Source organism: Solanum tuberosum, unplaced genomic scaffold (genome assembly GCF_000226075.1).
Source record: "Solanum tuberosum cultivar DM 1-3 516 R44 unplaced genomic scaffold, SolTub_3.0 scf00552, whole genome shotgun sequence".
NCBI classification, from domain to species: domain Eukaryota; kingdom Viridiplantae; phylum Streptophyta; class Magnoliopsida; order Solanales; family Solanaceae; genus Solanum; species Solanum tuberosum.
Window position 1 is genome coordinate 128,893 of NW_006239481.1, and position 7,870 is coordinate 136,762.

General features: G+C 34.6%; 1 pseudogene; it reads left to right on the top strand.

Moving 5' to 3' along the window:
* Positions 1–1,306: 1,306 nt before the first annotated feature.
* Positions 1,307–6,234, top strand: LOC102597297 (putative late blight resistance protein homolog R1A-3; annotated as a pseudogene).
* Positions 6,235–7,870: the final 1,636 nt, after the last annotated feature.

The following is a 7,870-nucleotide window of genomic DNA, read 5'->3' on the forward strand; positions in this document are numbered from 1 at the left end:
GGAGGAGGTGGTGGAGTGGGGTAAGAAAAATAATTTAAATTTTATTTTTTAAATTTTATTTTTTCTTTATGGATAGTAATATTTTAATCTTTAATTTTTAATTAATATTAAAATTTTATTATTTAATTTTTGTCAAGGTAGAATATTTTGTCCATGTGAAATGTCATGTATCAAAGTTTTTTCAAATAAAAGAGAGAGTGTATTACACACACCACTGAGGTGTGTTTCTCAAACTAAAAAATGACAGTTTAGGTATGAAACTCACACTCTCAATAGTTTAGGTATGAAACTCAAAAAAAGAGGATAGTTTAGGTGTGTTTTTGACCCTTTTCTCTTATATATACAAATACTTTTAGAATATTTTTTTAAATTACTTAGCGAACATTAAAAATAAGTTAGTAAACAACCAGTTATTTTATTAGAAAATATTTTCACATCATACCGGATCATCCAGTTGGAATCAAACAGCAAATTATGAAAGTGTCAAAACAAGTGGAGTATAAATAAGGGAAAATGCGTAAGTACCCCCAGCCTATGTCCAAAATCCCTGAGACACACCTAACCTTTACTAAGGTCCTATTACCCCCCGAACTTATTTTATATATAATTTTCTACCCCTTTTCGACCTACGTGGTATTATCCTTGAAACAATTGTCAACACGCGCTGGGCCCACAAGATAGTGCCACGTAGGCCGAAAAGGGGTAGAAAATTATATATAAAATAAGTTCGGGGGTAATAGAACCTTAGTAAAGGTTAGGTGTGTCTCTGAGATTTTGGGCATAGACTGGGGGTACTTATGCATTTTCCCTATAAATAATACTAATAGCAACAAAAAAAAAATATTAGATCAGATCTCAAAACAAGTGTAGTATAAATATTATATTTTTCACAATTGATTATAAAAACTTTAAAAATTGACAATTCATTTTCACAATTGATCAAACGAAGCTCAATACAAGTGGAGTATAAAATGAATATTATAAGGCCATAGACGTGTATGACTTTCACAAAAGATGATATAATGTGTACTGTACTACTCCCTCAGTTTTCGCGGCCGTGTCTGGATTTCGAGAGTTGAATAAAAATATATGAGAATTTTAATATATTAATAATTGTGACTTATAGTAATGTTTATGTAGCTTTTAAATTAAAAAAAAGTCAAATATCATGTTTAAAAATAAAAACTCATAGCTAATATATAAGGGAATATTAAAACGGAGAAGTCAATGAATTATTAGAGTAATTTTTAAATCTTCTTTCTATTAATCATTGGACCATTTTCTCAACCTTAAGGTATGATTATTGAAGAATATTTGGGTTTTGATACTTTCTTCTTTACAAATTAATATTTGCTAGACATTTGTGGTGTTAATTAGTAGAGTAATTGTTCAGATTTTGAGAATTGCATACATGGAAAATGAAGGAGAAACAGAGAAATTAGCAAGCAACTCATTGGTATGTTGGTTCTTGTACCTCGATTAATATATTATTTTGTTATGTTACTGCTATCTGTTATTGTTTGTTGTTTCTTGTATTTCTTTTACTTTTTTTTTTGGGTTGGATTGTTTTTCTTGAGCGAGGATGTATTGGAAACAGGAGTAAGGTTTGTGTACGCTCTAACCTCAGATTCCACTAACTACACTGGGTGTTGTTGTATTGACTATTCGTTTTGTTTATCTTGCTATTCTGCATTTCCGCCCTTGTTTGATTACATACAGATTAACATGATATTTTATTATAGAAGTGCTCTTTGAGTTCTCATAGATCTGTTGTGGCACTTTCTGAATGAGTATGAAATTTGTGTGTTGATGATAGCCTAGGACATTGTAGACTTTTTGTTGTTGTTGTTGATAAGGTAAGATAAGAATTGCCGAGTAAGTTAGACATCAAAAAACTCTCATGTAAAGGCATTTGATTCAACAATTGTTCATTAGTCAATACGATTAACCAATTAATTAAAGAACTTCATCTCTACCTCACACAAGTAGGACTAAGGTCTGTGTACACATCACCTAGCCTCCCTAGACCTCACTTGTGGGATTACACTGGGTATGTTGTTGTTATGTTTTATAGGATGAGATTCTGTTGTGTTAAAAAAAGAAAAGCAGTAGTTGGTCGGGTCATGGAACTGGTCAGTAAAGTGGTTTTAATGGATGCATTTTAAAAAAAATGTCACATCAGCTAAAACCATTTGAATGTGTATAGGTAAAATGACAAAAGTAGAGTGATTTTTCTGTTACAAAAGAAAGAAAGTTGACTTTTTCGAATAATTTCTGAGAAATCCAACTCTCTTGCTTTTTGATATAAACTATAAGAACAGGAAAAACAACATTTAGTTGATGCAGTAGGCTACATTTACGTTAGAGTAAATTTGGTTTTGATACACATTTGGTCTTTTAGCAGGTATCATCTGCTCTACTTCACGAGGACATTGTCAATCTTCAGGATTTCGTAGAGAGGTTAAAGAATGAAGAAGATCAAATTGTTGATCAAACTGAAAAGCTGACATTTTTGTTGGCATGTTTACAGCTATGTTATTACATGTCGGATGGTCCTAATGCTGAAATGTCTTGCATATCATATGAGGTTCATGATCTGGTTCACTCACTTTTTCATCAGAGTAGTGGAGATGACATGATGGTTAAATTAACGGATCATATCGTTCCTCGCCTTCTTGAAAATATCACAAGTTCTAAAATCTCACATCATCATCATTCTGCCGCCATGACTGAGAATCAGTTGGTTGAACTTTTGGACGTGCTCCTCCTGAATCTCCATTATCTACCAAAGGTTCGTGCTGAGTTGATTTCCCCATCAATGACTCAATGTGAGCTTCTTCAAAATGTATTTGGCAATTTAAGAGATTTCCATAGGTTGAAAGTAAATGGTTGTGTTGAGTATGAGACAATCGAATATGTCTTACCGCAGTTTCAACTTATGGCGGAGAGAGTAGGACACTTCTGTTTTGTCCTTTTGTCTTATCAACTTGATAAAACAAATGAAAAAGTCTCTCAAGTCAATTCCATGCTAGTCCATCTACTTTTGAAGATAATTCCGGTTTCACTGGAGGTTATGCACATATGTTGTACAAATTTGAAAGCTTCAAAGTCGGAAGAAGTTGGATGCTTCATTAAGCAGCTCCTAGAAGCCGCTCCAGACTTTCTTATAGAATATCTGATTCATCTACAAGAGCACGTGATTAATGCTATTACTCCTAGAACCTCAGCTCGAAACATTCATGTCATGATAGAGTTCCTATTTATTGTTCTTTATGATGTGCCCAAACACATTATTCATCATGACAAATTATTTGTTCTCTTGGCACGTGTTGGGGCACTTATCAAGGAGGTATCCATTCTTGTTCGCAACTTAGAGGAGAAATCAACGAGTGAAGACAATATGAATCCAACAAGCTGTGCAGGTCTAAACTTGCTGGAAAATATTGAACTCCTGAAGGTGGATCTCAAGAATGATTTCTTAAAAGCCCGTGCAGACTCGTCTCTGCTCCATTTCCCCATGAGTGATGGACCGCTCTTCATGACTCTTCTACTCACAAACTTAAATGACTTGGTCAATTCCAATGCTTATTCAGTTTCTTTGATAAAAGAAGAAATCGGGGAGATGAAGGAAGACCTGGAAATCATAAGATCGTTCTTTGGGTATGTTGAGCAAGAGCTGCATAGAGATCTTTGGTACCCGTTTTCTAGATGTGGCATATGAGGCACAACAATGGCATTAACTCAATTCTTGCCCGAGATCATGGTCTATTGCAGCTTATCTTCATACTTCCTGATACCGTAGAAAAGATCAAGCTTGTCAAAAAAGAGGTACACGAGAAGATCCCCAAGAGCAGCGGTATTATTGTTGCAAACGCTCCCAACAAGTCGGTTGAAAGAAACTCATCGAGTACAGTTGGTCAAATAATTGTAGGTTTTGAGGAGGAGACAGAGTGGATAATTAGGAAGCTCACCAGCGGACCAGCTGAGATAGATGTCATTTCCATAGTCGGCATGCCAGGGCTTGGAAAAACTACTTTGGCTTACAGAGTGTATAATGATAAGTCCATTGTTGATCATTTCGACGTTCGTGCTTGGTGCACAGTCGACCAGGAACGTAATGAGAAAAAGTTGTTGCAAAAAATCTTCAATCAAGTTATTGGTTTGAAAGAAAGAGTCGGTGAGAATGACATAGATGATGACGTTGCTGATAAGCTGCGGAAAAAACTATTAGCAAAACGGTACCTTATTGTCTTGGATGACATGTGGGATACTGCAACATTGGATGAGCTAATGAGACCTTTTCCTGAATTTCAGAAAGGAAGCAGAGTGATTTTAACAAGTCGGAAAGAGGAAGTTGCTTTGCACAGAAAATGCCACAGTGATCCTCTTTATCTTCAATTGCTAAGACCTAAACAAAGTTGGGAGTTATTAGAGAAAAGTGTATTTGGAGAAGAACGTTGCCCTGATGAACTAAAGGATGTTGGAGAAAAGATAGCTCGAAAGTGTAATGGGCTTCCTTTAGTACTTGATCTAATCGGTGGAGTCATTTCAAAGAAGGAAAAGAAAGAGGCTTTGTGGCTTGAAGTTCTCAATAATTTGAGTTCCTTTATTTTTAAGGATGAAGAGGAAGTGGTGAAGATTATACAATTAAGTTATGACCAGTTGTCAGATCATGTAAAGCCGTGTTTGGTTTACCTTGCAAGTTATCCAAAGGACGAAGATATAAGGATCTCTGAGTTGAAAGATTTTTGGATTGGTGAAGGACTTGTGGAGCAGATTGAGATGAAAAGTGCAGAAGAAGTAGTGAATGAGTTAATTTCCAGTAGCTTGGTAATACCTTTCGATAATTCTATTTGCAAAATTCATGATCTTGTGCATGACTTTTGTTCTATAAAATCTAGAAAGGAAAAGTTTTTTGACTTCATAGGAGGTCCAAACGCTTCGTCTTCTTCTGGTATGATGGCACGAGGAATTACCATTTGTTATGATCAACGTCTCTTTCATTTGGATGAAAATTTTGTGGTGTTTAATCCAGAAAAGAAGAATCCTTATGTTAAACACCTCCTCTCTCTGAAGGTCTATGATGGGTTTAAGGGTTGTCTTTCCTACAAGAGTCACCTAAAACACTTGAGGCTTCTCAAAAGTTTGGATTTGAAGGACATAACATTGACAGATTCTTTGCTGAATGAAATCGGTATGCTCGTTCATTTGAAGTACTTACTCATTCAGACGAAGGCTAACGCTCTCCCTCCGTCATTTTCAAACCTCTGCAATCTAGAAACTCTATCGGTGTATAACATAGAGGAATCATGCATGGTACTATCGCCTTGGTTTTGGAGTCTAGCAAAGCTACGAGATGTGCGGATGAAGTACGGTGCTCTTTTTGATCAAACTGTGTTAGACGAGGACTCAAGGTTAGAAAATTTGAGAACATTATCTCTGCTCTACCTTCCCGGTTTAGAAGACACAGAGGATATTATTTTCAAAAGGTTTCCTAAGCTTCAAAACCTTGAAGTCTGTATCGCACAACCAGAAGATTGTACAGCAGAGAAGATTTGTTTTCCAAGATTGGATGTCCTTAACGAACTTGAACAACTTCATGTATCTGCTTTTTGTGATTCATTCAGAGAAAATACATACTGCTTCCCTTTGAGCTTGAAGACACTGAAGTTGAAAGGGATCGCTCTGACATCCGATACACTATCAAGAATTGCTAGACTACCCAACCTTCAAGAACTAATTCTAAATTTCACAATCATCGAGGAAAGGAAAGAATGGAACATGGAAGATGTCACCTTCCAGAATCTCAAATCTCTAAAATTGGATTGTGTGTTATTTTCTGAATGGCAGGTTGATGCAGAGAATTCCTTTCCCGTGCTCGAGAACCTACATATAACTACATTGGATGAGCTTATGGAGATCCCAGACAGTTTTGGAGATATTGCGTCATTAGAACTTATCAAAGTATGGGACTGCCCTCAGCTTAAAGAGTCGATCTTCAATATTAAGGAATATGTTAAAGAAATGACCGGAGAAGACAAGCTTGAGGTATACTTCTATAATTGAGGTATGCTTCTATGAATTCATTAACTTCATTCCTACATTAGAAATGCTATGTTTTTTTCCAATATTACTTTTAACTTTACAATATATGTTCTTTGCAGAGAGATCATATCAACCTGTAAAGGCTTCAAATGATGTATGCCTTCTTCCAACGCGGTTTCTCTATATCCATTTTTGTTTATTGATAGTTGTTTATCAAGTCTAAACAGTGGTAGCTAGCTATCAGTACTTGTGTTCTTTTTTATAACGGATGAGATATTGTATGCGCGCTTGCTTTTTCTTGAATGTTTTGTAATGCTTCCTATAGTATTTGTTTTGTCTTCCTTGCTTTTGTATGTTCGTTGATAGTAAAGTCGATTGATTGTCACAATAAAGTAACTGAACTTTATCCACTATAACGGTGAAGTCACCAGGCTTTGAATTTAACTTGCTTAGCAGATGCAAATTGATTCCCTTATTGAATTTGTGCACACAATGTTTGATTGGTTTGGGAATATTTGGTTTATAATATTTATTGATATTTCAATTAAAAAAAATGGTGGGGTCAAGTTGAGTGGTTTGGGCTACAAATCATTATTTATTCCTTAGTTCATTATAGTCCAAATAAACTTAAGGACATGATTGAGCAACGACCCATTGATTCAGTCCATTCTGACCCATCCAAATTATGTCCAAACCGTTCATCTGTCACCTCTAGACATGACTAATTATGTTTTTCAAAAAAGTGTAAGTTCCAGATATGGCAACTGAAGAACCAAAAATCAAAATCATCCCAATAAACACAACTTCCAAATATGAAGGCTTCTTATCTTGAGGTAGCATAGGCATGGTAACAATATCGACACGGTAACACCCAAAAGAGCGCCCGTAAATGTCATGACACATCCAAAGAATGGAACGGTTAACGCCACAATGACAGTGCTGATGACCAAAAATGTTCTGATGAAGTAGCTTACGATTAATTTACTCTTTCTTAAAAGTAATTTATCTTCAATAGCCGTTGCAATTGGAGAGACGACAAGAGCATACTTTGTTATTGGATTAACGAGTGTCGTATATATCGCGATTTTCAAACTAATTTTCCCGGTAGGGAAATTTAATGTTATTTGTGACATTAAATTTTGTCCATACATTAAGTACCCCATAGTTTCCATTGATCCATAGGTAATTGTGCTTAATATAAAAGCACACAAATAAAACTTGTTTGACAAAGAAAGAAAAAAAGGATTTTCGTTATATACATGCTATTTTTGTGATTTTTTTAATTTACAAGATCAATCTAACTCGTGTGTTCTTATAAATTCAACTATAGCATATGATTTTGTGTATATAAACAAAGATTAAATCATCGATTCTTATAAGTTACTAGTTCTTGGAATGTGCCTTGCACGTTTGACCTCTATTAATGTAAATAATTTATATAGGCCTAACTCTTGTTGATTAAAAATTGCTCAACATTGTTTGAAGTACTCCTAAATATCTGTGTTTTTGTGCATATAAAATAAACTCTTTGTTTTTTCCTTTTCTTTGTTTGCAATTTTTTTTATTTTAATTCTAAACATCGGTATTGGAGGTTTTTTAAAGTGATAGTTTCTTGAAGTGTATCCAAGGGAGTTCTATCTATTTTTTATTAGTACATAATTGTTTTGCAAATACTACTGATATATATATATATATAATAAGCCACAATGCAACTATCATTGTAACTATCTTGTTAGCTTTCAACCAAAAGCTAACAAGATTTTTAGTTACATATTTATTATTTAGTTAAATAATATATATGTCATTGTATGAGCTATTTATTACT